Below are 26215 nucleotides of genomic sequence, written 5' to 3' on the forward strand. Positions count from 1 at the left end.
TGTCTTCTGTCTCCATTCACACCTATTTCAGGAGTGCCCATGTTCTTACATGACAGCCTGAGATTCCCCCACTGATGATCAGTCTATCACTGATCCATCAAAATAACTTTTTCCTTAGTCATGGTTTATTGGCCTAAAGATGAGTACTTGACCTGAGATATGTTAATCAGGGTCTATCATTAGGATTTTAGAAACTCGAACTGAGAATTCACCTCTTCACTGGCATAAGCTTATAGAGTATTTGTCTGTCTCTAGCATTCCACTGAAAACAGCTCTTGTCCTGGTCACCTATGACTTCCCTGTGGTCATATCTAGTGGTCAATTCTCAGGCCACATTTTTCTCCATCATTCAGCAGTATTTAGCAGAGTTGATCACTTTCTCCTCATTCATTTTCTCCAGGTGGCTTCTGGGACACCAGTCTCTCTTACTTCTCATTCTACTTTGCTGGCCATTCCTTCTCAACCTTCTTTACAGGCTTGTTCCCAGCTCCCAATCTCTAAATGTTGGAGAGCTCCAGAGCTCAGTCTTCAAACCTCTTTTATTCTCTATTTTTGGCTCTCTAGATTCTCTCCTCTTTTACCTCCATCCAGAATACTCCAGAATATAATGTTGACTACCTTCAAAAGATATTCAGTGTATGACCATTTCTCACCAAGTCTACCACATAGTCTCTTATCTAGATTATAGAAATAGCCTCCTAAATATGCTCCCTGCCTTCACTTTGCACTCCTACAGTTTAATCTCCATTCATCAGCCAGAGTGATTCTACTGAGACATAACTCAGATCCTGTCACTTCTCAGCTCAATATTTCCCAATGACTTTCCATCCCAGAGTAGAAGCACAAGTTTTTACAATTATCTTGAGTCTACATGGTCTGGTCATTGTCACCTTTCTGATCTTGTCTCTTAGCACTCTCCTTTCCCCCACTTCTACTCTAGCACACTGGCCCCTTGCTTGTCCTTGAACATGTCATGAGTATGTTCCCCTTTAGAAATCTTTGTGTTTGTGGTCTCACCAGATATTCTTGTTACTTTCTCCCTAACTTCTTCCTTTGTTCAAATATCACCAAATATTAGAAGACATTCTGTGGCTACTTTTATAAAATAACTAACACCACTACTGCCACTTGGCACTCTTAACTCCTTATGCTGGCTCTTTTTTCTCCATAGCCGTTACCACTACCTGATGTACTATTTGTACTTTTGTTTATTGTGTGACTTTCTCCACTCCATGAGAACATGAGTTCCCCAGGGGCCAACATTTTCCTTGTCACAACCATGTTACTAGCACTGAGAATGCTGGCTATGGTGTAGTCAGGCTCAAAAGCAACAGCAGATCGAGTGATTGAATTAATGTAACATCTATAGCTTCGGAAGGCCAGGTTTTCTAGCAAATAGAGAAAGCCAGTCTGCAATAAGAGAGACCAAAGCCAGCATGCTGTGTGGAGCAGACACCAGGGGAAAGATGGGTGCTGGCTGAGCTTGAGTCCCCGATAGCTCCTGGTGCTCAGGTGCTTTCCTGATCTCCTGAAGTTTGGTGGCTCAATCCTCCCATGGAGTCTATGGACTTTTTTGTTTAAGTGCATTGAGTTTTTGTATCTACCAGGGTCCTAATAAGTACACCAAGGACATATACACAGAAGAAGTTATAGTTAGAGCCAGAATCCAGGTCTTCGATTTATTTTATTTTTTTTAATTAAATCTTTATTGTTCAGATTATTACAGTTGTTCCTCTTTTTTCCCCTCATTGCTCCCCTCCACCTGGTTCCCACCCCACCCTCTGCCCTTACACCCCCCGCCCACTGTCCTCATCCATAGGTGTACAATTTTTGTCCAGTCTCTTCCCGCACCCCCTATTCCCCTTCCCCCCCGAGAATAATCAGTCCACTCCCTTTCTATGGTCCTGATTCTATTATATTCACCAGTTTATTCTGTTCATCAGATTATTTATTCACTTGATTTTTAGATTCACTTGTTGATAGATGTGTATTTGTTGTTCATAATTTGTATCTTTACCTTTTTCTTCTTCTTCCTCTTCTCAAAGGATACCTTTCAGCATTTCATATAATACTGGTTTGGTGATATTGAACTCCTTTAGCTTTTTCTTATCTGTGAAGCTCTATCTGACCTTCAATTCTGAATGATAGCTTTGCTGGGTAAAGTAATCTTGGTTGTAGGTTCTTGGTATTCATCACTTTGAATATTTCTTGCCACTCCCTTCTGGCCTGCATAGTTTCTGTTGAGAAATCAGCTGACAGTCGTATGGGTACTCCCTTGTAGATAACTGACTGTTTTTCTCTTGCTGCTTTTAAGATTCTCTCTTTGTCTTTTGCTCTTGGCATTTTAATGATGATGTGTCTTGGTGTGGTCCTCTTTGGATTCCTTTTGTTTGGGGTTCTCTGCACTTCCTGGAGTTGTAAGTCTATTTCTTTCACCAGGTAGGGGAAGTTTTCTGTCATTATTTCTTCAAAAAGGTATTCAACATCTTGCTCTCTCTCATCTTCTGGCACCCCTATAATTCGGATGTTGGTACGCTTGAAGTTGTCCCAGAGGCTCCTTACACTATCTTCATATTTTTGGATTCATTTTTCTTTTTGTTTTTCCGGTTGGGTTTTTTTGCTTCTTCGTATTTCAAATCTTTGACTTGATTCTTGCGATCCTCTAGTCTGCTGTTGGAACTCTGTATACTTTATTTCAGTCAGTGTATGCTTAATTTCTAGTTGGTCCTTTTCCATAACCTTGAGGGTCTCACTAGATTTCTTGAGGGTCTCACGAGATTTATTGGCGGTTCCTAGAAAATTCTTGAAAAACCTTATAACCATAGTTTTGAACTCTATATCCAGTGGTTTGCTTTCCTCCATTTCTGTCATTTGTGACCTGTTTCTTTGTCTCCGCATTTTTTAGGCTTCCCTGTGTTGATAGAGTGGCTTTGTGTGCTAGGTGTCCTATAGGGCCCAGTGGCTCAGCCTCCCCAATTACCTGAGGTGGACACTCTTGGCGCACCCCTTTGTGGGCTTTGTGCACAGTCTTGTTGTAGTTAAGCCTTGATTGTTGTAGGTATCACTGGGAGGAATTGACCTCCAGGCCAATTGGCTGTGAGAATCAGCTGTGTCATCAGTGAGAGAGCTTCTGTGCTGGAGACACCCTTCTGGGGCAAGACTTGCTTCAGGGGGGCTTTGGTGCTCACTGAGTCTGCCCCCTGAGTGTGTCCCTTATGGATCTCAGGCATTGTAATCTGGGTGACCCCACTCTGACCACTGGGTACACTGGCTCTTGGATCTCTAAGGAGGTACTAATTTAGCCTCTGCCTGAGGCTACCCAGCAGGAGCTATGGAGAGATCTGCAGATTCCTCTTCTTTGTTTGGGATTTGGAGGTGCCTAGATGAGGCCCAGCTATGAAGCAATGCAAGCTTCTGTGGGGCCTTGGGCCTTCTTTTGGTTGTTCTGGGTCTCTCTGCCCCAGCTGCAGTTTGTTAGGTAATTTCAGATTGCAAAGGGCCAGACCATTTATATGCAAAAGCCTCTGCTAGCAGCTTGGGTGGGGCGTGGTCTCACGGAATCAACATAGTGAAGCAAACAGCTATGGCTGCTCCTCAGCCCTGCCCTAAGAGGCCCCAGGTCTCAGTGTCCCGCGGTAATTGCTGCAAGCACCTTTGAGAGAAAGATGCCCTCGAGTTCTGCCCGCTGCCAGACAATCCAGTTTCTCCCCGTATGAGTCTGGGTCCCCAGAGATTAGCCCAGAACTGGAGTTCAGAGCACTTGGGAGCTTGTATCTCCCTACCGATAGAAGAAAACAACCGCGTCCTCAGTTGCCAGCCATTTCCTCCTGCGCCTCCGTACCTCTGCACTTTACTTCCGCACCTCCTCTGAGTCTCAGTGTGCTTTTCTCTTTCCTTCTAGTTGTAGGATTTCCACTCAGCCAGCCTTCCTGTGGTTCTGGATGATGTCCGTTTTGTCTTTTAGTTGTATTTTTAATTTGTTGTGGGAGGCAGCAATTTCCGGTATTTACCTATGCCACCATCTTGGTTTCTCTGGCCTTGGATTTTTTGAAGTATATTTTTATTGATTTCAGAAAGGGAGGGAAAGGAAGAGAGAGATAGAAACATCAGTGTGAGAGAGAATCATTGACCTGATGCCTCTTGCAGGCTCCTTACTAGGATCGAGCCCACAACCCCAGGCATGTGCCCTGACTGAGAATCGAACAATGGCCTCCTGGTTCACAGGTTGACATACAGGTTTAGGCACATCAGCCAGGTCAGGTGTTTCTGCAGTTCAATGACCTTATGTGATTACAAGGCCTGAAAATGTATGTGCCAAAATCCACTTGAAACAAAGTCACAGAGGGCATCAAAGGTGAATGATGTTGTTTCACTTACTAATTACCTGCTTTATTCCTGCCAGAGGGTTTAATCAATCTCCTTAATAAATATATATTTGTAGAATCCGGAAAGGAATAAAGAACACATGACCTTTGAGTGCCTCACTTCATGATGATATTAAGAACAGAGTTTTAAAGAAAATGATTGCACAAAGGACAGGAGAAATCCAACAATGTTAGGTTAGAATGAATGTTAAACTTTATCCACTCAAAGAAATCAGAGAAATGATATGATTTACCCAAGGTAACTTGGTTAGGCGTAAAGTTAGGGTTAGAACTAGAATCCTAATTCCCAAGTCTGTCTGTTCCTCAATCCAGGCTCTTTATACTGAAAAAGATGCCTAATTCTTCTTGTTTTTTTTTCTTGCCCTTTCATTGCTGTTGTGCTTTCTGGGGTTATATATAGCTACTAGTGGCCCAGTGCATGAAAGTTGTGCACATTAAAAGGGAATTAATTAGAGAAAATATTTTAATATTGCTATTTGCCCTTTCTCTATAATAGAAGTGTGAGAGATGAAAGGTAATTAGTAAAATGTATATGAAAATAATATATAAATTTATTAATAAATAAACAGTAACAAAAGGATAAAACAAAACAGAGGCATATATAAAAACAACAAAAACGAAATGAAAAACAACAAAAGCATGATATGAAAATGACAAAAACATATGAAAACAACAAAAACATGATATAAAAACAACAGTGATGCAAACAATGACTGATACAGTGATTAAACTTATTCTAATATCTCCCTGTACACCACATTAAGAGTGAAAACACTTTCAGAGTGCTTGACTAATTTCCCTTGTGATGAAGTATTTAGAACTTTAACTTTAACGTCACATGCTCTTCGAACTCGAGAGAAAGCAAACATTTAACTGACCATGTGCAAAAACGGATTCAGGTAGGAATATCCATACTCTCTCTAGAGTTTGTCCTTGTGATTTATTAATAGTCATTGCAAATGCTGGCATCACGGGAAACTGTCATTGAATTAATTTAAATGTGAGGCCAGTGTCAGATGAAGACAAATCAATTCTTGGAATCAGAACAACCTCTCCCTCTGCAGATCCTGTTAATACTTCACCTTCGATAATCTTAGGTCATAATCTTTTGATAATAAATCTGGTACCATTACAAAGACCCCATTTACTATTGAGATTTCTCAATAGCATGATGATTGAACTCACTTTCAATTTTAATTTATGACACAGCATTCCTGAAGGAGTAATACTATTAAGAAATTCCATGGGAAAATTTTCTTTTTCAGCATCATCTGTGGAATCAATGGAATCATCACTCAAATATGTGTGAAAATCTCCACCGAGTATATCCAAAATTTCTTCAGTTAATTTTTGAACGTGCTCATTTTTTGGACAAAGAATTGCATGTTTAGATATATTTTTAATATTATCTATAGATATACTATTTCCAAAGGTAGCTTCAATAATAGATCCATTACAAATCATTTCACAGGGGATTTCAGTAATATCCATTCCTAAATGAAAATTGCTATCAAGTTTGCCATCTCCAAGTTTTACTAACCATTCATCATAAGCATAATCCTCTGATCTCATATTTGTTGTAAGAGACAACTTTCTGAAACATCCCCAAACAGTAAGTACTTTAAGCTCGTTTGTACTATGGCCAATCGCATAGCATGCGATACAATACTGAGACGTTGTCGAAAATCCCCTCCAAGAAGGAGAACTTTCCCACCAAATACAACATTCAAATTCATAATTTCTCTTAGTAATCTGTCTATGGCATTTATAGCATGACTGGATGCCATGGTGCATTCATCAATAATGAGAAGTTGGGCCTTTTTAATAGTTTTAGCAATTTCACTGTTTATATTGAGTCTAGAAATTGAAGTTTCATTTAATGGAATCGGTAATTTATGTTGGGACTGAAAGGTTCTTCCACCGAGAAGTGAATTTGCAGCAATCCCTGTAGATGCTGTGGATAAAACAGTACCAGCACAACCTCTAATATAATGTATTAAAACTTTATAAAGATATGCCTCCACACTGTGAGGGTGGGTTCCTCCCTCAAACCTCACCCTCACGGGGAAACAGCTCAGGGAGGGCGCAACCCTTGCCAAGGCGACCCAGGACTCAGTGCCTCCACACTCTGAGGGCGGGTTCCTGCCTGAAACCTTGTCCTCGCCGGAAACAGCTCGGGGAGTGCACAGCCATTGCCAAGGTGACCCCTGCAGGACTGACTGCCTTCTGGTTGGTAAAGCCTCGGTCGTGATGGGTGTTATACCCAGGGTTTTTATATAAATAGATGTAAACTCTATTAATAATCTCTCCACCAATAAATTGTGGATAATGGTATTTAGTTTCCTACAATGAGTGTAGTGATACATTTTAAATGAATTGAGGGTAGCAGAAGACTATAATATGGAAGGCAATCTCACACAAGCTGTGACTGAAATATAAGTCAGTATATAAGTCAGTCCAAATAGCAATTTATGGGCTTACTCATGTGAAAGAATAATAATTTTAGAATATGCCACAAAGGCAGGTTTAAGATAATCATGAGTAGACTTTTTTTGTATTTCTATTTTAGAATGAAATTATCTCAGAGCTAAATTATACTTTGTAGTATTTGTCCAGAACTATGGAAAAAGGTATAAATGAAATTAAAGTGTTTTTTGTGGTTTTTTTTTCAAATTTGGAAGATCCACGTCAGGATGCTAGCAAGGAAATGTGTCACCTCCAATTATTATGTCCTTTTTTTAGAATTGAAATCATGAGAGAAAAGGAATCTAATTGGCCCATTCTGGGATACATCTCATCTACTGACCAGAGGAAAGCACGGCATATTCTCTGCAATACATAAATGGAGCTGTATTTATCAAAATTAGAGGATATTCATGCTGGAAAGGGAGAAGTAACAGGTGTCCACTACTGTCCCTTAAATTTGTCCCTTTGCCCTTTCCCCCATGTTATCATAATGTGCTGAGAAATAGCAGGTGTAGCACAAAGGGACATGGACTTGAATTTTAAGGCTCCCTAATCTTGAACAAGTCATCTGTAACCTTTTTGTGCCCTAGTTTTCTCATTTGTAAAACTAGAGGCCTTTAACATGTTGTTGCAAAAATTTCTTCCTGCTTCACGTAGTAAGAATTTACGGTGCAAACTTGGGTGCTGTCCATAGTACTGACAATTTAAGGTGAAATCTTTGTAACTGTAATTTGAAAGCTTTATTATGATAAATAACCCAAATTAGAGTTTTAGTCTGGTTAAATACCAAGATTCTGAAGGCAAGGCTTAATTAGCTACCCAGGTTGGGGTGATAGGGAACTGTGGAAGAAATCTCGGACTTGGAATTAAGCGATGTAGTGCAGTGCTCATCTATGTTTTGATCTGTCTGACATTCATTTACTCTTCTTTAGTTGACAGGACCCTGAAGATTTTCCTTTGGTCAATCAGTCATCCTTCATCGGTCCATATGATTCCAGTAGGGTTGACTTCACCCCCGATGTCCCCTCCATTTACTCCTCATTTTTGCTGTGAGGGATTGTAGTTCTGTAAAAGATCCCAGATGAGAGCTCTGAGGAGTTGACTTTAGTGTCCAGCACCAGGTAGGGAAAGCTTTGCATCTTTGGAGCACAAATAGGACAGAAACAGCGAAAGATCACATACAATGGAGCCAGGGAAAAGCAGGACCTGGACATGGAGTAAGCTAGTTTCAGGTGCTGAACAGAGGGCTGCATTTAGGAGGCTGACTGCTTCCCATAAACCCCAACAAAAGAAGAGGTGAAGCCACCTGGGTCTCTGGGAAGTCATTCATTGGAGAGAAAATTTTAGCATCTCTTCCAGCAGATGAGCAGTACTTAGAGTCAAAGACCAGTCTTGGAGCAAAGTGAGGTTCAGGAAGGGGGAGATCAGTGATAACGTTTGAGTAAAAATGAAGAGTTTAATTTCAGTTCAACAGCCGAGATTCTGGTGGGAACTAGAGACATAAACGTACAGTACTATTAAGCAAATGGAATGACATGGATGAACACATTGGGTGGTGTTGTGCTGGCGAGACTGTTCAGGGACAATTTCCTGGTGGAAATAAGATCTGAGCCATCTTAAAAGAAATATAAGAGTTATGGGAGAGAAGTTCATTGCAAGCCTGAGGTACAACATGAGCAAGGAGCAAAGGTAGCAGAGTGACAATAAGTGTGCACGTTTGTGAGAATCACCAGGTGTGTCTGTCAAATCAGAAGCTGTTCAGTGCAGTGGAGCCTAAGCCCAAGGAAAGGAGAAGATAGTAAGTGAGCTGGAGAAGGAAGCAGCGCCCAGATCATGAAAGGCCTTTGGTATCTTGAGACAGAATTTGGTCATTTTCCTGTAGATCAGAGCTCACAAGTTGGTAAACCATGAGCTAGGTTTGACCCTCAGATATTTTATTTATCTTATACAATATTATTTTAAAAATTGAAATATCATTTAACAATCAGGAGGTTTCACATATAAAAAAAATCTAGATTTCTGATCTTTCTAGAAAAAAATGAGATCTGACAATGCTGAGCCTGCACGCTGATATGGTGAAAATTACCCAGAAATAAATACTAGCTGTCTGATTGGGGCATGTGCATTTCCAGTTCCCCTCAGCCCCCTGTACTCTCCCCTGCTTCCTCAACCAGCACCCAGCTTCTCTCTTTTTATCTGCATGACCCTTGTAGTAAAGAAAGATTTAGATATGAGCATACACAGTGTGAGTTGCCCCCCAAATACTCTGTATTCATGAGTAGGTCATTTACTACCGCTGGTCTTTAGTTTCCTCATCTCTTAAATCCAGACTAGTTATTTCCAAGGTCCTGACCTGCTCTATCACGCTATGATTCTATTATTAACAGTGATGAAAAATACTCTACTACTGTACATTTTTCAAAGCTGTTATACTTTTTTCAAAGTCCCTATGAGATAAACACTGTGTTTCTGATTGAAGAGATGAGTAAACTGAGGTCCATAAAGACTAAGAAACAAATCCTGTGCCCTTTCTCCCACACCGCAATATACTGTAAGGCTATGCCTGAATTTCCCTGTTTTTTCATATTCCCCAGAGTTGGCACAAAATGATTAAAATAACAAAATGCAACCAACTAGCATCTATGAGATAAAACTCCAAGGGAACAGGTCAGATAAACAATAAGTAGCCTTATATATATTTTAAATCCTCATGTTTTTGGTGAGATATTTTGGCATCCTGGGAGGAAGGAGCTAAATCAGAGCTCATAAGAAGGTTTTTATTCAATTCTTTTCAGGTAGTTTATCCAAGCATAAAATCTTTAAAGCAATTTTGTAATAAAAACTGACAGCAATTTTTAATCCTCAGATGCAGCAAAGCCTGGACTAGAGTGAGAGGGTGTATTTGCAGGGGATGCAGATGTCACTGGTTCCATATACACCAGGGCTTTGTCGTCTTATGAGTTCATCTGAAGGGAGAGGAAGCCAGACTTCTAATGTTGGAATGTCTTGCTTTCTTTATGATAGCTGACAAAATGATTGGAATACCAGACTTGTGAAGTCATGTCCAGCAGCCAGATGTTTTGCTTTACACAGGTGAATTTGAAGTTACTGGAAAGAAAAGGCTAATGGAATTGCTAAGTTTGGCTTAATGATACACATATGGCAAATAGATTAAAGCCAAGAGCTCATCATTCCTGTTCATTCAAGAAAAATGTGTGAACAGGAAGATAATTGAGATAATGATGCTGCCCTGGCCAGTGTGTTCAGTGGTTAGAGTGTCAGTCCACACACCGAAGGGTCTTGGGTTCAGTTCCCAGTCAAGGGCACGCAGCTGGGTTGCAGGTTCAATCCTGGGCTCCTACTGGGGCACTTGCAGGGAGCAACCAATCTATGTGTCTCTCTCACATCAATGTTTCTCTCTCTCTCTGTTTCTCTCTCTTCCCCTCCCTTCCTCCCTTCCACTCTCTCTCTCTCTCTAAAAAAAAAAAAAAAGGAAAAAATATCTTCCAGTGAGGATTAAAAAAAAAAAAAAAGATAATGATGCTAACCAAGACAGAAAGGCAAAGTGAAAACTTAGCATGTGATTACATATCACCTCTGATGAGGGAACAATAGGGCATTCCTTAGGTCTCTTTATTATTGTGAAGCATAGTAATTATTAGGATGCTCTTGTGAATCAACAGAAGTGGTATGTATTATTTTGCAGAAGACTCTTTGTATGCTTGAGATGCTGATTGATGGAAGGGCATCCTGAGTTGAGTAAGAAAACCCAAGATCACATTTCAAACAATCAGTTCCCATCAGTTTCTTCTGGTCATCATCCAATGATCACCCACCAGATCAAGAGAGTTTCCTTCGTTCTCCCATGGTCCTATCCCTTAACCCTTTCTAGGGTTCCTCTGTGGTGAATCATCAGCACCTCACACAGCTTCAGGGAGTCAAGTCTCCTCGACTCTTTGTGGTGAAGCTTTGGAGAGAACCTCTACAGCCATACAACTTTATAGATCAGGACTCAGGTAATAGCGGAAAGCGACAATCCTACTCTTAAAATGGATACAAGAGAGCATTTGAGGTTTTTCTTTTTAATGTCTGCTTTTAAAAAATAAAAAAGGGGGAATTTGCCCGGAGCCGGTCCATCCTTGCTGTTTCAAGGGACCTGGCATATATAGCATACGGTTCTTAATATGTTTGCTCACCTTCTTGGCGCTGTGTTTTAACCAAGGTCACCTCTCCGAGAAAGGTTGAATCCCCAGGTAGGGATTTTCCCCTGAAGTTAGGGAGGGGATGAAACTCCTTAACTAAGTGCCAGGCGGGTAGTTAATCAATTTAACTACAAATAATCATGCTTAAGCTACATAATCTTTACTCCCTGGAATGGAGATAAGAAACGCCCTAACCTTTGTAATAGAAATTGACAGGATTAGAATCAACTGGTATAAATACAGATGCAACAAGACAACAACAGACAGAACTCAGAACACAGAACTCATGAGACAGAATTCAGAAGACAGAACTCAGAACACAGAACCAGACAGAGAGACAGAACTTCAGACACAGAACTTATAAGACAGAACTTCAGACACAGGGCTTGGAAGACAGGACCAAGAGAGACAGAGCCTAGGCACAGAACCTACACAGAACGTTCTCTAGGGACAGAAGAACTTCGCTGGCGAGAGCATGCCGGAGGATCCTGGAGAGGGGACTGGCCTCAGCGCCTAGAGACAGAGCCTGGCGAGAGAACATGGCAAAAGATCCTGGACTGAACCTGACTACAGAAATTGGCAAGAGAACCTGACTAGAATCTGGTGACCAAACCTGGCTGGAGAAGTCCCCGTGTCATTCCTTCTTCGCCGACTCCGTCCACACCTTTGGGGACCCCTGGACCTGCTGGGGTTGGACCCCAGCAAGACAGGAAGGGACACACATAGCAGAACTATAGAGTGTCAGCCTGAGATGGATTAACATAAACCGGCTTCTTTGAACCTACTTCTTTGAACCCAGCTATTTCCTGTTGCACTTAGGAAAAACAAGGACCTTTCTGATAAGTTCCCAGGGCAATCCAGAGTTTAGGTCAAATCTGCTTTCTTTGCAATCACTTGACATATAAGCTTATTATTCCTTTCCCTGGACCTCACATTCACTTCTTGAAGTTGTCTCTAGAAACATGTTTGGCAAATAAGTTTTCTAAACAGCGTCCTTTTGATTCCTTTAATTCCTTCTAACCCCCCTTTTCAACCCTGGCTATTTCCTTCTCCACCATTGCTCTCAGTTTAGTCTGTTTAACAGTTGGGCAACACTTCTTTCCTTTGACCTTTATCTCTGATTTTAAGAACCCTGCATCTTCAATGTTTATTTTTCTTCTAACTTATCATGAATGAGAATTAACTTTTATGGGAGAGACCAGACTTCTGGTCAAGTTAGAAAAGTTAATTAGTATTTCGACACATCCCTCTCTGCTCTAACATGCAGATTTGATAGATAAAACATGAAAAAAGAAAACAAATAACATGAAATGGAATCTTCTGTTATTGCAGCTCTCATAAATTAAATAGCAAAATTTTATTAGGTTAAACATTGGTTATATATTGATTCAGTGGACTAAAGATATAAGATAAATATTCCTGTATGTCAGAAATGAACAAACAGTATAGGTGGTGAGTGGGCTGGAGTTATAGGCTTGCTGAGCTCTGGGTCTGGAAGCAGGCAGTAACAGTCAGGAGCTTGGCTCTTTCAGGTAACAGGGACTCAAAAATGCTCCATGGGAGTTGGAGAATTGAACACGGGATTGTGACTCGGAGCCAGGTGCTGGAATGCACTCAATGTCCCATAAAAGACGATTAGGAGGGAAAAAAAAACCTGCTTCTAACTAATACTTGGAGCTGTGCATCCTGGCACATGCCTGATTTGGACACAGGCCCAATGGTTTGGCCAGCAGCTGAGCCAAGCTGCCTGCTGACTCAGTGACGTGATGGGCAATGCTCCAGTTATCACCACAGGGTATCTCTAAGCTGTTCTTATGAGGTTGTGTTCTTCACTGGGTTCTGGGGCACCAAGTAGAGGCAACTTCAAAACTCTTAGAAAGAGAGACGGCAAAGAGGAATCTAATGGTAGGAAAGACCTGAATTCACTATAAATGAGATTGATTCATTCTTTAATTTAATTGCATTAATTTACCTGACAAAAATTTTAAGATATTCAAGGAGAAAAAGGAAGACATAACATTATTGAAAGTAAAAAAATTGAATGACAAAAGTAATAGAAATGAAACCTGAAGTGAAAAAGGATAAATTGGAAATTCTGGAAAAATAGAAAAAAAAGTCTTTGAAATATAAAATTTTATCTTTGTAGGGAGAACTAATGAATTGGAAGATAGTACTAAAGAATTCACACTCGGAATGCAGAGCGTCAAAGGGATAAAAAAGATGAAAGCATGTTGAAGAGACAATAGATTGAGCTTGAGAGGGACCAACACTGACCATTGAGTACATTTTCCCCCCACATTAGACCCCTGTATATAATTCTTCAAAGTAGGCCAGACAGTGCTATGTCTAATGAAAATCTACATATGTTAGAGGATTGAACAAAACATGCAAGAAAGTGATAAACACCAAATTCAAGATAGTCTGTTGTTTCTGAAGTAGGACTGGGGTTGGGGTAAAAAACTTCACACTGCCCCACTATCTCACAATCTATTTGGCTCATTTCACTTCCTTAGAAACATGAGCATTGGTCTCCTTGTCATCAGAACTCCCTGTTGTTGATTATGGGGTGGACTGGTCCAGAGTCAGGTTGCCTGGGGTCATATCCTGTCTCTTCAACTACTAGCTGAGTGACTTAAGGCAAGTTGCCAAACCTCTCTTTGCATGCCTCAGTTTCCTTACCTGTAAAACAGGTCTCATCATGATGCCTACTTCATGGAGGTACTTGAGTAAATGAAAGCAATTATTTATACAGACACACAACTAAAATATTTAGAAAATATAGATATGTAAAAAGAATAAAACAATCCCATCTAAATCATATTAATGTCTTGCTGGAGAAACTTGTAGTTTTCTTTGTGGATGTGCATATAAATATACCCTAATAAATCCAAGCCCCTCATACAGTTTTGGGGCCAGCAAGCAAAATTAGTATTTAAAGAACTCAAATTCTTTATTTGCCACTATATTTCTATAGTAAGTTTTTACAACTCTTTCCTCTTCTATCCCATTTCCTCCCACCTTGGTGCTGTTCTCACACCCCCTAAAAAACTCTTTCTCTCCCCCACCTCAAGATCCTTTTCTCAATAGTTCAGCACTTTATTATATACATGTAGTTATCCTTGAAATGAAAGTCTTTGTCTCTTTAGTTCCATCTTTCTCCATTATTCTAATTACATATGACAAAACTCAAAGAATTTGAGAAAAACAGAACTCTTCTTAAAGCAAGATGTCATGGATGGTAATCATATAGGTAGCTTGAGGGTCATGGCAGCAGTGACATTGGGAACTGGGGCAGACAAAGACTGAGTTCGCTTTGGAGGTGGAAGGAGGAAGAATGTGAACTTTATGAGGTTACAATTTTTACTGTATTTCCTATTAGCATGAGAATATAGTTTATATTAATTTAAAACCAACTTTTAAACTTAATATGTTACAAATATCTCCCTTGTCTTTAATATTTTTCTATAATACCACTTTCTGTGCATAGTATCCCATAATATAGATTAAACATTTCTCTACAGTTTTTTCCAATTTTTTTATACTATGAACAAAGCTCTGATGATCCTCTTCATAGTTTCATCTATGTTTATACCTAAATTCGTGGCAGAAGCATTGTTGGGTCTAAGGATATACCAAATATCTAAGGCTTTTTCTATATAGATGCTCCCTGATTTACAACGGTTTGATTTACAATTTTTTTGACTTTACAATGGTTTGAAAGTGATATCCTATATAATAAAAGGCTAATATGCAAAACCACCAAGCGGCAGAATGACCGGTTGCTATGATGTGCACTGACCACCAGGGAGCAGACACTCAATGCAGGAGCTGCCCCCTGGTGGTCAGTGCACTCCCACAGTGGGAGCACTGCTAAGCCAGAAGCCAGGCTCACGGCTGGCAAGCATAGTGGCAGCGGTGGGAGCCTCTCCCACCTCTGCGGCAGTGCTAAGGATGTCCGGCTGCTGGCTTAGGCCTGCTCCCTGAGCGGGTCTAAGCCGTCAGTCGGACATTCCCCGAGAGCTCCCGGACTGCCAGAGGGTGCAGGCCGGGCTGAGGGGAACCGCCCCCCCCCAAGTGCATGAATTTTGTGCACTGGGCCTCTAGTGTTTAATAAATTACATGAGATATTCAATACTGATACCCCCCCCCCAGCACGAATTTTGTGTACTGGGCCTCTAGTGTTTAATAAATTACATGAGATATTCAATACTTTATTATAAAAGGGGCTTTGTGTTAGGTGATTTTGCCCAACTGGAGGCTAATCTCAGTGTTCTGAGCATGTTTAGGTGGCCTAGGCAAAACTATGATGTTCAGTAGGTTAGGTGTATTAAATGCATTTCAATTTCTATATTTTCAGCTTAGGATGGGTTTATCAGGATGGAACCCCATTATACATCAAGGAGCATCTGTAGTAAAAAAAAAAAAAAAAAAAAAAAAATCAGCCCCAATGTGTGAGTCACTGATGAGCTTTTTTAAAGTATTCACATTTTCACCGATACTCGTGAGGTAACTACAGTCCACAGAAAATCTGAGAGGAGATTTTTTGTTACAGGTTATTGTCTCAGTCTCTTTGAAGAGATTTAAATATAAGATCCTTTTCAGTGGCATGGAAAATCTGTCTTTAAATACCAGATCATATAAACTTAATACCAAAGAACCTTTTTAAGAGGATGCCTTTTGAGGGTCCTGTGACAAGGGTCAGGAGACCCAGAGAAGGCAAAGGGACATTTGTCTGGCAAGCTGAGGCATAGTTCCTACACTAAAGTGAAGAAATGAGAATCTGCTCAGCTCCTCAAAACTCTGCTTTTTGATTTATCACTCTGTGATTTTATCCAGCATTCCTTGCATCTGTCTCCTTTCCTTGAGTCTCATAATCTCCTTCAGTTTGTACAATTAGTTGTAATTCTGGATATGAAACAGACAGTGGGGAGAGGGGAAGTGAAGGGGGTGGGATAAGGAGAAGAAGGAAAGAAGTAAGCAAAGAAAATGTCTCCCAGGCCAGGCAAACCCTTGTGGAAAGGAGGAAGCTGCAGAAATTCTTTAGGTTTGCCACATTCAAACCCCGTCAACTAGCAAAGTTTCTCTCTACAAAGTGTTTCAGAGAATTGTCTATGAGAGACAGAACTCTGAGCTTCAGCTGCATTAATGACTGAGCAATCCAAATTCTTGTATAACTTTGAATCCAAATCAGACAATTTGGTTCTTGCTGGCTTGGTTCTGGTTTACTTCTTGAATACAAATCTTGATTCTCCAGGGAGATTAGTATTTCTCGGTGGCCTAATCACATCTCGGTGGCATCTCTCCCCAGTGCACAGCTCAGCACTGAGCTCACAGTGGGTATGTGCGTATGGGGTTGTATTCAGCATCTCATTTGCTTAAGCTGTGCATTAGGATGAAAACCCTTCATTGTCAAAATTTAAAATTTTTTAATTTAACGAAATCAGAAAAAGTCAGCATGTCTTCTGGAGAGCCAGAGGTAGAATTGGGATAAAACTACAAACCACACTGGAGATCTGTAAGGAAGAAGGACTGACTGACTTACCTCGGGTAGAGGACAATATTGGGCTTCCAAGGAAGGTTTCTTCACATCCACCCATCCACTTAGCAAAATACTTGTTGAATATGCAACAATGTTCTGTGATCAAATGCTTTGGATATTGGCTGCTCTCCCTACCTGAGATGTTTGCCTCCCATTCTCTGTAAAACTTCTGTTTGTTTTAGCATCTCAGCTCAGATATTATCTCTTCGGAATAAATTATAATATGATAGTGTAAACACTGTTTCAGGTGGACTGTCTCTACTTCCTCTGTTGCCAGTGCAGTATTTGGCACCTAGCAGATACTCATAAATATTTGTGGAATAAATAAATGACTATTAACATTAACTGTTAGAATGAGGCACTGGTCTTGGGTCCTCTAATTTTGAGGCTTCCACTCAACTGCAATTTAGGTAGACATTACTTGAATACCAGAACAGGTTTCTCCAGCAGCAGGTGGAAGAAGGGATTCCTGCACAGAAGGCAGTTAAAGCCAATGCTTTCAACACAGATGGGTTCTGACAAACAAGCCAACAGGTTTGCATCAATTAGGGGTAAGTACTTCTTTTTAGGGATCTAGAAATGAAGGCCCAGCTAAACACACTTTTGACTTCATGGTTCTACCTTTATGCAAATCATTTCTCAGTATCCAAATGAGTTGGCAAAAAATTGTGTCTATATTTATTATGCATACTCTTCCCGGAATTTCAATAGTTGGCTGTACAACTCTGTATAGATTAATTGAGGAACTTTTTAAGGAAAGCTTATTTTAGATTAAGACAATGGCTCTATAGCAGAATAATTTTCTGGGCATGCTGGTTGGGTAAAACAGTTCTCCTTCGCAGATAGTTACAAGTTATAAACACCTGGTAAACAAGCTTCTGTTGACTAATCTGGGACTCTAACGCCCATTTCATATACTATGTTAGGACACATAGTCTGTGTTTCACACAACAAATTTACAAACAGGGTTTTTGGAACACAGGACTTGCATGTATAGTAGTATGTATTCTCAACAATTTTCAGTGGCCCTGTTGGCACTGAACTTTAAACCTGGTGTTGATAGCATTCTTAGCTTTCCAAATGTATGTCCCACAATTCCTTCACATAACCCCATGTTGTTAACAGCCAAACTGAACTGCACACGTTTACTAAGCCTACAATGCTTCCAGCTTCGACACATTTGCTCAAGCTGTTCCCCTACTTCTGTTTGTTAAAATCTTGTTCTCCTTCAGAAAATCAACTGTAACCTTTCCTGATCTCCCTCAGTATGACCACTTCCTCCTGTAAATACCAAAGGTACTTTGTTTCTGCATAAAAACAAAAAAGATGACAGTGCCATTTATCAAGCAACTTCTATATACTGACCTTTGCACTAAGCACTTTACAAACATTGTTTCGTATAATCCTCATGACAGTTGTATGGGAATAGGCATTAATTTTACATGTGCCTCTTCCATAGTGCTCACTCTTTCTCTACCCACTGTCTGAATGCAGAGAGGAACAAGGTCCTTAGAGCAGGGTTTGGCAAACTGAAGCCCACTGCCTGTTTTTGTAAATAAAGTTTTATTGGAACACAGCATGCTCATTCATTTACACATTGTCTATGGTTGCTTTGTGTTACAGTGGCAGAGTTGAATAGTTGTGACGGAGACCATATGGCCCACAAAACTTAAAATATTTACTATGGCCCTTTACAGGAAAAGTTTGCCAACCCCTGGAGTAAGAGGATGATGAAACCACAAGATGGAAGGATCCTGAGTTCCTGATTAATTCACTGGAGCAGAACTCAGCGTACCCCCACCCCACCCTGTGACAGAAGTAAGAAATAAATTTTCATTCTGTTAGTAAATCAAAATACTGGGTTATTTGTTCCAGGAATTAGCCTAGCCTCACTAATACATGTAAACATGCTAGCTGTCCAGGACAGCAATCAAATAATTCCTCTTTCCCCGATCCAAGGATATGCAAAGGTTGTTATTGAGTCCTCCTATTGGCTTCTGATGCCTTTTAAAAATTACAGATGAGTATAAGAGAAATTCTAGGACCTCAAATCAGAAATATGCTCCACAAAATAACTTTTCCAAAGGCCTTGGTGACTGAGTTGCTTGTGATTTAATTGAGTAAATCAACACCATAGGAAAAATGTCCCAACAATTTCGGAGGCATGTACTTAGTTGTTGTTCAGGTGGGGGAGGTTAAATTGAGAAAATCTGTGAAGTACTTCTCCATTCCAGGCATCTCCAGAGTTAGAGGGACTGAAACGGAAGCAGACATTTATTTGATGACAGCTTCTCTCTTGGAAGAACAGTTTGTGACATCTTTCTATTCCTTAGATGAAAAAACACTAGGGAAAGGCACCCACCAGGAGATAAAGATGAACTTTCTCATGATTGCTGGCATGTTGAAAGTAATTACAATGCTCTAGTGGAAATTTGAATTAAGTTAAGGGCCATCATCAGCTTATCTTTTGACTGTATTTTCTTTGGGAGAACAGCCTAGTCCAGTGATGGCGAACCTATGACACGCGTGTCAGAGGTGACATGCAAACTCATTTTTTTGGTTGATTTTTCTTTGTTAAATGGCATTTAAATATATAAAATAAATATAAAAAATATAAGTCTTGCCCTAACCGGTTTGGCTCAGTGGATAGAGTGTCGGCCTGCGGACTCAAGGGTCCCAGGTTCGATTCCAGTCAAGGGCATGTACCTTGGTTGTGGGCACATACCCAGTAGGGAGTGTGCAGGAGGCAGCTGATCGATGTTTCTCTCTCATCGATGTTTCTAACTCTCTATCCCTCTCCTTTCCTCTCTGTAAAAAAATCAATAAAATATATTTTAAAAAAATATGTAAGTCTTTGTTTTACTATGGTTGCAAATATCAAAAAATTTCTATATGTGACATGGCACCAGAGTTAAGTTAGGGTTTTTCAAAATGCTGACACGCTGAGCTCAAAAAGTTTGCCATCACTGGCCTAGTCAGTAATGTGTAGGCCGTTTGGGTTCCTTGCTCACTGCCATGCTCAGGGATCACATGATGGAAGTTGTTTATCCTCCTGCAGTTTTTGTTGTTTCTTTGCTTTAACAGCACATAGTGATCCTGGGGGAAATAAAGCTAGTTATCAATTAACTGATCCCAACTTCTTCCTTTCATGGACCCATCAAAGTTCATGTTGGATAACTGTTGCCAAGATGATTTACGCGGCCCTAGCCAAATACTTTCTATGCATAGGTCTACACTAGAAGCATATGTCTCTACTGACGACAGTGCATCTTCCCTGCTGCTCTCGAATTCATCTAGACTGGGGATTGAAAATTTGTATCAACAGCCCACATGCCTCCTGCAGACATGTTCTGTTTGAGCTTCACAGTATTTTAAAATCAGAATGATTTCATACAAAAGTCCAGGTTTCAACTTCTCTTAAAATTAAAACAGCCTAAAAATACCAAGCCCACACTCCCGTGTACCACCAATAATTTAGAGCTATAATTAGGTGGCATGCACCTTCCAGATGGATGTGGTTCCCAACACTCCCTCTTATCTTAGTTCTGGTCTGCCTTAGTCTTCACATCATCTGTCTGGTTTCTGGAATTCCTGGCTCTCACTCCAGGGCCTCTGGCTATCTCCTCTGCTTATCTATCTCTTTTTTTCATTGAAGGAGGGCTGGCTTTAGAGTCAGATAACCTGGATTAGCAGCGGTGCGAGCGGGGCCTGTGCCAGCAGCAGGTGCAAGCACCCGGTGGTACCACGGCTCCCAGGAGCAACGAATTTTGAGTAACCACCAGAGGCTCGCCCAGATGACAGCCTTGGTCTGGCGCCCCGCTCACCTGCTCCACCATCCCACCATGTTCCATGTGTGCCTCTGGTGGTCAGCATACGTCATAGCCACTGGTTGTTCGGTTGTTCAGTTGTTCCGCTGTTCAGTCTATTTGCATGTTGCGGATATATATATATATATATATATATATATATATATATATATATATCCGCTGGAGGTTCCACATTATTAAAGTATTATAAATTAAGATATCCAAACTGTGTGTGTGATGTAGGCTCAGAGTTTTGATTTTTATAGGTGACTTTTTTTTTTCCTTTCTCAAAACCCTAGGCAGATGATATGTTTATGCAGGGAGTTCAGTTCCATTCTGTCCCTCCTAAAGGCCTGGAGTCACATGTCTTTCTTTGCTTTCTGAAGATGTTAGGAAACTAGTTCCCTTGCCTAAAGGGCCCATAACTCTATCGGAAACTTCTGTGGCTTCCTTCCGGTATCAGCTCATATTTACTCCACTGGCTGGATTTCATGGCATTCTTAGCACCTGAGGATCCATTTTTTTCTTATCGAATTTGGCTATGTGGATAATATTTTGTTACATTGTATCTAGCATTTCTGTGTGGCAAGGGGTACATTAGGGTTGGCTCAGTGGGCTGAGTGGTCAGAAATGGTCTAGTAAGTTTTCTATATACAGTAGGGCCTTGACTTACGAGTTTAATTCGTTCCGAGACCGAGCTCGTTAAGGAGCGCGTTAACTCAAATTACTCTATCAACTCAATGCAAAAAATCAGCGGAGAGACAGCTGGTATCTCAAAAAACTCGTTAGTCGGGACACTCGTAAGTCAAGGCCCCACTGCATTATTATTATGATGATTACTTTGTAATGAAGTATGACATGCTGTTCTGTCATTTGACATAGGTGTACACCCCTTGTCACAGGAGAGGAAAATCCTGCAGGCCAGTTGCCATCTGGCATTGGGCTTCAAACTCAAGGAATTTAAAAATGTGTTTATAATCTGGGTCCTAAGCTTGAATTCCAGTGCCAGGAAGACAGCTGGTTTGTAGGAGCCCAAGAAGGATATCTTTGAACCCTGCCCCTTACCACAGTGTCTGGCGCCCAGTAGTTGCTAAATAAATGTCTGTATAGTTGAATAAGAATTGAATTATAATTGGAGAAGATGGGAATTCTTGTCATATTCTTTATGGTGGAATGAAAGTCCTGGAATGCCCGGCTGGCATGGCTCAGTGGTTGAGCATCGACCTGTGAACCAGGAGGTCACAGTTCGATTCCCGGTCAGGGCGCATGCCCAGGTTGCGGGACCAATCCCCAATGTGGGGCATGCAGGAGTTCATTGATGTTTCTGTCTCTCTCTCCCTATCTGAAATCAATCAAAATATATATATTTTTAAAAAGTCCTAGAATTAGGACAGAGAATTAAGATCAGGATGTTTTTTCAAGACCTAGAATACTCTGTAGTCTCAATAGAACATCCATCTTACGGTTCCACGGCCTTTCATGTATTCATAAAATATAGATGACAACAATGCTGTCTGAAGTTCTTAGGTGACATTTTGGTGGATGATTCATTTTTCATTCAAATATCATATACTGGTTATTTACTATGTGCAAAGTATTTTTGCTAGCTTCTATTTGGTGTACAGTGATGACTAAGACCCAGACTCTACCCTCAACTACTTGATAGCTTAATGTTAGGGGGTGGGGACAAAAATATCCATTAACTAAAGTAAAAATAACTACTCCTTATAAAATGCTTTCAATGTGCCAGACACTACACTAAGAATTTTGCATAGATTAGCTCATTTAAGCTTATTGTGTCCATTTTATCAATGAGAGAACTGAAACACAGAAAGGTTAAGAAACATATATAAGGTCACATAGTGAGAAAGAGGCAGAGCCAGGATTGACACCCAATCATTCTTATTCCAGAACTCAATAATTCAAATACTCTGCTCCGTGGAGGACTAAATAATCCATTATGGAAGGTATATGTTCTATAACAGATGTTCAGGCTCAGACTGAAAGCACAAAGGAAGGGTTGAGGGAAAACTTTATAGAGCAATCTCTTTTTTCCCCAGAGTCTTGATGAAGGAGTGGTACTTTGACAGACAGTGATGGATGAGAGGTGTCTAGAGGTAGGAAATTATCTGAGCAAAGACAGAGGGCAGAAGAAGGCGCCTTGGGATGCTTGGGAAACTGCAAATAAGCAGTCCAAGGTGACTGCATGTGGGCTGTTTGTGTGAGATAAGGCAGGAAAGCAGAGGAAGTTGGGATTTAAATTTCAGATGAAGAACTTTGAAACAGAAAGTGGGGAGGGTGTGTTGCATTTCTCTCATGTTGGTCATAACTAAGAGTAAAACCCATGAACAAGCTCTAGAATTGATTTGGTCTATTCTGCTTAGGAGGGACAAAGGGAGAAATCTCTCTCAAAGGGGAAATTAAATGACTTCAGAGGTGCCGAAACCGGTTTGGCTCAGTGGATAGAGCGTCGGCCTGCGGACTGAAAGGTCCCAGGTTCGATTCCGGTCAAGGGCATGTACCTGGGTTGCGGGCACATCCCCAGTAGGAGATGTGCAGGAGGCAGCTAATCGATGTTTCTCTCTCATCGATGTTTCTAACTCTCTATCTCTCTCCCTTCCTCTCTGTAAAAAATCAATAAAAAATAAAATATATATTAAAAAAAAAATGACTTCAGAGGTTATTAAATCTGCTCTGGCTTCAAAAGCAAGACTTCCTAACGGGGATTCTGGACTCATGGATGGACTTCAGGGGCCCTAGAATTTCAGGAAATTATGGGCAAATTTTGGGTTGCGTGAACATGTGTATTTCTTGTCTAGGGAGATGGTCCATAAAGATGCATCACTTTCTCTAAGCATTTATTGTCAAATACTATTGCAAAGAAGAAAAAGTCAGCAGCCATTTCACTGGGGCCTTGCCTGGAGCCAGGAACTGGAGCCAATGGACTGTGTCCTGAAGGTTTGAAATTCCACAGAAGTCAAAACTGAGAGTTTGCGTTCCTCACAGACAAGCAAAACTTTCCACAGAAATATCATCACCGTGCAGCAGCAGAAGCCTGCCTTGTGTCAGCCTCCACCCCAGAACTGCAGGTTATCTTGGTTAGCAGAACCAACTGGAAAGGTATTAGGTAAGACAAATCTCAGTGTGAAAGTGTCAGTAGAAACTGGGTCACTTTTGATATTCTGTCCTTACAGGTGGACAAGGGTAATAGGAAGCTGCAATTTCCCAGAAGATGAGAGTTGTCTGGAATGAATTCTACTATTGAACTTTAACCCAACCCACCAGAGTCACTCAGCAGCAAAATTGGCTTGACAGTGAGGCAACTTGTGGGCAAGGCCTGTGAGAAAACCCTTGATTACTTCCTGTTTGTCAAGTCATTGCAAAGCTTGCCCAGCAGGCTTTGCCATCAGTGACACCAGCTGAGGTGACTGAGGGTGGGAAGGCAGAAACGCCAGTGATGAAAATGAGGTTTCCAGGCAAATCATTTGATTTTCAGAAATAGTTGTGGTTTAGTCATGCGTGGTGTGTTTTGCTTGATACTTTGATAAAAGGAAACAGAGTCCTGTGTAGTAGTCAGGAACAGAACCATCTGCAGGTGTTAGAAAACAGTGGTTAACAGTGGTGGCTTAACCATGAGAGAGATGTGTGTATCTCATGCAAACCAAATCTGGATTTGAGCAATCTGGGACTGGTTTGGCAACCTCATGATCAGCAGGGACTGTGGCTCCCTCTTTAGCTTGTTCCTCCACCAAATCTATTCATGATCTAAGATGGCTCTTCAACCTCTCCACCTGGAGGAAGGAGAAGAAGGGGAAGAAAGGAGCCCCCTTTCTTTGAGGACACTTCGTCAGAAGTCTCATGTTGCAGTTCTGTTTACATTCACTGCATGGAACACATTGGCTACACCTAGAGTTGAAGATGGTTGGAATATAGTCTTCAATGGGCATGCAAGTGTCCAGCAAAACATTGGGGGTCTTGTTACACACACACACACACACACACACATGCACAACTGGATGTCTCTGTACACTGTGTCCTCTCAGTAAAGATAAAATGTCTTGATGCCATTTGATAACTCTATAGAGACCTTAGGAAGCATGTATCCTCTTTTATTTACTTAGGTGATTTAGTTAGTTCTCCTCCTGCCAGTGGACACATTATACAGATAGCATCCTTTATTTTTGTTTGTAGGAATGTGAGAAACAAGATTTTTTCCTTCCTTTCATCTTCCTTCCTTCCTTCCTTCCTTCCTTCCTTCCTTCCTTCCTTCCTTCCTTCCTTCCTTCCTTCTTTCTTTCTTTTTTTCTTTCCTCTTTTCTCTTTCTCTCTTTCATTGATACATTCATTCATGTATCAGTATTTTCATGGCAGAGATGGTCAACTGTCTACCACATTTATGCTTCCCATTCAATGTGTAGCATTGTTCCTGGGAAGTGGTTGTCTAGGCAGGAGCCAGATTTCTCTGCCTCCAGCATCAAGATGGGCCCATATGATCAACTTTTGCGCATGGAATGTGAGCAGAGGCGATACATCTCTTCTGGAAGGAGGTGGTTAAAAAAACAGGCATGCTTTCTTCATCCCCTATTTTCCTATCTGCCTCTGGAAGCAAGGGACCCTGAGGCCTAGCAGATAGCAGAGCCACATGTGGAAGGAGCCTGGGGCCAGAATCACCCCAGGGAAAGTTGCCCACAAATATCCACATTGGACTGCTACCTAAACAAGAAATAAATCAACTGATTTCAAGTCCAAGGCTCTTTCTTCTACCCCAGGCTTCTTAAATATCACTTAAGAAGGAATTGCCAAACTAAAATTGCCAAAAGGGGGAAAACAGCCCAAGTATCAGCTTAAGTTTCTGGTATGACGGTGCTCAGCAGTTAGCCCACTCTAATACAACACGAGGTTGAGAGCTCAGTTCTCACATCAGATAGAGCTAAATTCAAATGCCACTTGCAGTACTTAGTAGCTGTGAGATTTCGGGTAATTTCTATTAGTCTCTGAATAATAATCTGTCTTTCCTCATTTATATAATGTGGCTTAATAATATCACATACAATATTTTTTATTTTTTGTATGAGAACCTGGCACCTAGTAAATGCTTCATACTGGTTAGTTCTTCTTATTATAATCACATATTGTTGGACTCCTCCTTTTCTATTTTAATAGAGTAGCTTTTGCTAATTTAGGGAATAATAAAAAAGTTAGGGCTCTCTCACTTTGTTCTTCTCTTGCACCCTCCAGGTCTGGGTCTCTCTGCTGATGGTCATCCTGATTGTGCACAGCAGTTGTCTCCTTCTCCAGCCACTCTGTGGTAGACAGAATAATGTCCCCCAAAGGTGTCCATGTACTAATTCCTGGAGCCTATAAATATGTTACCTTATATAACAAAAGGAATTTTGCAGCTGTAAATAATTTAAGGACCTATAAATGGGGGGATTATCATGGATTACCAAAGTGGGCACCATGTAATCACAAGGGTCCTTTAAAATATAGGATAGGGAGAAACACATGGACCTGTGTTTCCATATCTCTTGGGTATATTCCTAAGTCAGAGAAGTAGATATGATAATGGAAAAGAAGGAGATATGATGTTGGAGTAATTTGATTACTGGCTTAAAAGATTAAAAAAAAAAAAGAAAGACCACAAGCCAATGAATGTGGGCAGCCTCTAGAACAGTGATGGCGAACCTTTTGAGCTCGGCGTGTCAGCATTTTGAAAAACCCTAACTTAACTCTGGTGCCGGGTCACATATAGAAATTTTTTGATATTTGCACCCATAGTAAAACAAAGATTTATATTTTTGATATTTATTTTATATA

General features: G+C 40.7%; 2 long non-coding RNA genes across 2 annotated transcripts in view; both read left to right on the forward strand.

The window, feature by feature from the left end:
• Positions 1-24605, forward strand: part of LOC132211951 (uncharacterized) — a 45307-nt gene extending 20702 nt beyond the window's left edge. The window contains exons 2-3 of the long non-coding RNA XR_009447605.1: positions 18290-18410; positions 23218-24605. This is a non-coding gene — a long non-coding RNA (uncharacterized LOC132211951). The remainder of the gene's footprint in view (positions 1-18289; positions 18411-23217) is intronic.
• On the forward strand, positions 5714-9180 carry LOC132212766 (uncharacterized). Its single transcript, XR_009447780.1, has 3 exons — positions 5714-5997; positions 7128-7285; positions 7784-9180. It is a non-coding gene; the product is annotated as an uncharacterized LOC132212766 (long non-coding RNA).
• Positions 24606-26215: the final 1610 nt, after the last annotated feature.

Source organism: Myotis daubentonii, chromosome 11 (genome assembly GCF_963259705.1).
Source record: "Myotis daubentonii chromosome 11, mMyoDau2.1, whole genome shotgun sequence".
NCBI lineage: Eukaryota > Metazoa > Chordata > Mammalia > Chiroptera > Vespertilionidae > Myotis > Myotis daubentonii.